The 2,830-nt window shown below is 46.7% G+C and overlaps 1 pseudogene; it reads left to right on the top strand.

Annotated features, from left to right (window-relative positions):
- Positions 1-772: 772 nt before the first annotated feature.
- Positions 773-1,706, top strand: LOC108591555 (small ribosomal subunit protein uS2 pseudogene; annotated as a pseudogene).
- The last annotated feature ends 1,124 nt before the right edge of the window (positions 1,707-2,830 follow it).

Genomic DNA, 2,830 nt, shown 5'->3' with positions numbered 1-2,830 from the left:
AATTAGGACTAAAAAGGAAGAAATGACCATCGCTCCTGAGCTGCCCCTGGTGTGATGAACCAGGAGCAGCTCAGAAGCAATGATTATTCCTTTTTATTCCTTTGGAATAAAGGAATAAAAGGGACCCTGCCCATTACAGAAGCTGGGCATGCTGTTCCATAGACATTTGTCTAGTGAGTGAATGAAGGCACAGATGAATGAATGGATGAATATTTGCTCAGGTCCTAGCTGCACTATTTTCAGAATAAAAATACTAATAGAAGTAGGAGCTAGATTGTATTATTCCCAATTCTAACAACTGCACAGCAGAAATGATTTTAGCCCTGTGACTACTTGGACTGAGAGAGGAGAGAGCACTCCCGGCATGCCACCTGCTGGGAAAGGGGCACAGCTGCTGCAAGGCCCCAGGTTGCCTGACCCTGAGCCAGCTTCTCATGCCCTTTGCCAATGGCTTCAATCTGGGGACTGAAGGGGATTCCACTGGCTACGTCAACCCCATCATCTGTCTCAGATATCACCTCCCATACCTCTGCCATCTCTTCACCCACGAGCTACTGGAATACCACCAGGGATGGGACTCCTGTTTTTACCTTGTGTGGCTAGAAGAGTCTTCTTAATTTGGAGTTGACATTGGTCTACCTGTGACTCTGTCTATGGGGTCCATCCTTAGGAGTTTTAGAAAACAAGTCTACTGGCTTTCTGTGCTACTCACAGAGGGATCCATACAGCACTGTTCTGGTTTTGCATTGTAATTTAAAGGGAACCTTTCACAATGTCTGGAGCCCTTCATGTCCTGCAAATGAAGGAGGAGGATGTCTTTAAGTTCCTTACAGCAGGAACCCACTTAGGTGGCACCAATCTTGGCTTCCAAATGGAATAGTACCTCTGTAAGAGGAAAAGTGACCACATCTGCTTCATGCATCTGAAGGGGACCTGGGAGAACCTGCTGCTGCTGCTGGCTCAAGCCATTGTTGCCATTGAAAACCCTGCTGATGTCAGTGTCATATCCTCTGGTAACACTGGCCAGAGGACCGTGCTGAAGTGTTCTGCTGCCACTGGAGCCACTGCTAGTGCTGGCCGTGTCACCCCTGGAACCTCCACTAGCCGGATCCAGGCAGCCTTCCCAGATCCACAGCTGCTTGTGGTTACTGATTGCAGGGCTGACCACCAGCCTCACATAGAGGCATCTTATGTTATAACCTACCTACCATTGCTCTGTGTCACACAGACTCTCCTCTGTGCTATGTGGACGTCGCCATCCCATGCAACAAGGAGCTCACTCTGAATTTGATGTGGATGCTGGCCTGGGAAGTTCTGCGCAGGCAGTGACACCATTGCCCGCAAACACTGGTGGGAGGTGACGTCTGATCGCTACTTCTACAGAGAACCTGAAGAGACTGAAAAAGAAGAGCAGGCTTCTGCTGAAAAGGCTGTAACCGAGGAGGAATTTCAAGGTGAATGAACACTGCTCCAGCTCCTGAGTTCACTGCTGCTCACCCTGAGGGTGCCGCTGGTCTCACGGCATGCAGGTGTCCTCTGTGCCTATCCAGCAGTTTTCTATTCAAGACTGGAGCACTTAGCCTGCCACGGAAGACTGGTCTGCACCTCCCCCGGCTCAGGCCACTGAATGGATAGCAGCAACCACTGAATGGCCTTCAGCTATTCTTCCATGGGCTCTTAAGCCACATGGAAATAAGATTGACTGAAAATAAGCATCAGTTTCTAAGAAGTTTTTTAGAAAGAAAAGGAGTCTACTCTTCTAGCTGTGTGGATGAATGTGCGTGCGTGTTTAGATAGATAATGCTAGCATTCAATATTGATAGAATATTTATATATAATTAAGATTTATTGAGTGCTTATCATATGCCAAGTACTTTACAGAAATTATCCCACTTAATCCTCACAGCATGACTATGAAGTAGGTATCATCAGACCCCCTTCTTCAGATAAGGACACCAAGGTTCAGAGAACTTGCGCGACCTGCCCAGAGCCCCGGACAATTCCTATCCGAGCAGAAGCTACACCCAGGTCCACGGTGACCCCAGCACCCTCCTTCTGGCTGCCATGCCACCCTCTTGCAGGCCTTACCAGCCTGGTCCCTTGCCTCTACAGTCCATTTGTGTTATTCGAGTAATCACTTTTCCTTTAAAAAATGTTAGAAGGCACAGAATTCATCTATAATCCCATCACCCAAAGATAACTATTGTTAATATTTCCATGCATTTTTCAAGATATAGTTTGAAGTGCTTTTTTTTTTTTTTTTTTTTTACAAAAATGACCTCATACTATACATTCTATTTTGTAACCCATATTTTCTTACCGAATTATATATCTGGAACATCTTTCCGTCACAACTCATAAAAGCTGGCATCGGCCGGGTGCGGTGGCTCAAGCCTGTAATCCCAGCACTTTGGGAGGCCGAGGCGGGTGGATCACAAGGTCAAGAGATTGAGACCATCCTGGTCAACATGGTGAAACCCCGTCTCTACCAAAAAATATACAAAAAAATAGCTGGGCATGGTGGTGCGTGCCTGTAATCCCAGCTACTCAGGAGGCTGAGGCAGGAGAATTGCCTGAACCCAGGAGGCGGAGGTTGTGGTGAGCCGAGATCGTGCCATTGCACTCCAGCCTGGGTAACAAGAGCCAAACTCCGTCTCAAAAAAAAAGCTGGCATCATCATTTTATGACTGCCTAGAATTTCATTCTGTGGATATACCAAAATGTATTCAACAATTCACCTCTCATTGCACATTTAATTTTCTCCAAATACAAATCCCCCAACACATAGACTGGCTCATAGATCTTTGTGCATACATCCCACTGTTTTGTA

This window comes from Callithrix jacchus, chromosome 5 (assembly GCF_049354715.1).
Source record: "Callithrix jacchus isolate 240 chromosome 5, calJac240_pri, whole genome shotgun sequence".
Classification (NCBI taxonomy): domain Eukaryota; kingdom Metazoa; phylum Chordata; class Mammalia; order Primates; family Cebidae; genus Callithrix; species Callithrix jacchus.
This window is presented reverse-complemented; position numbering and strand designations above follow the sequence as displayed.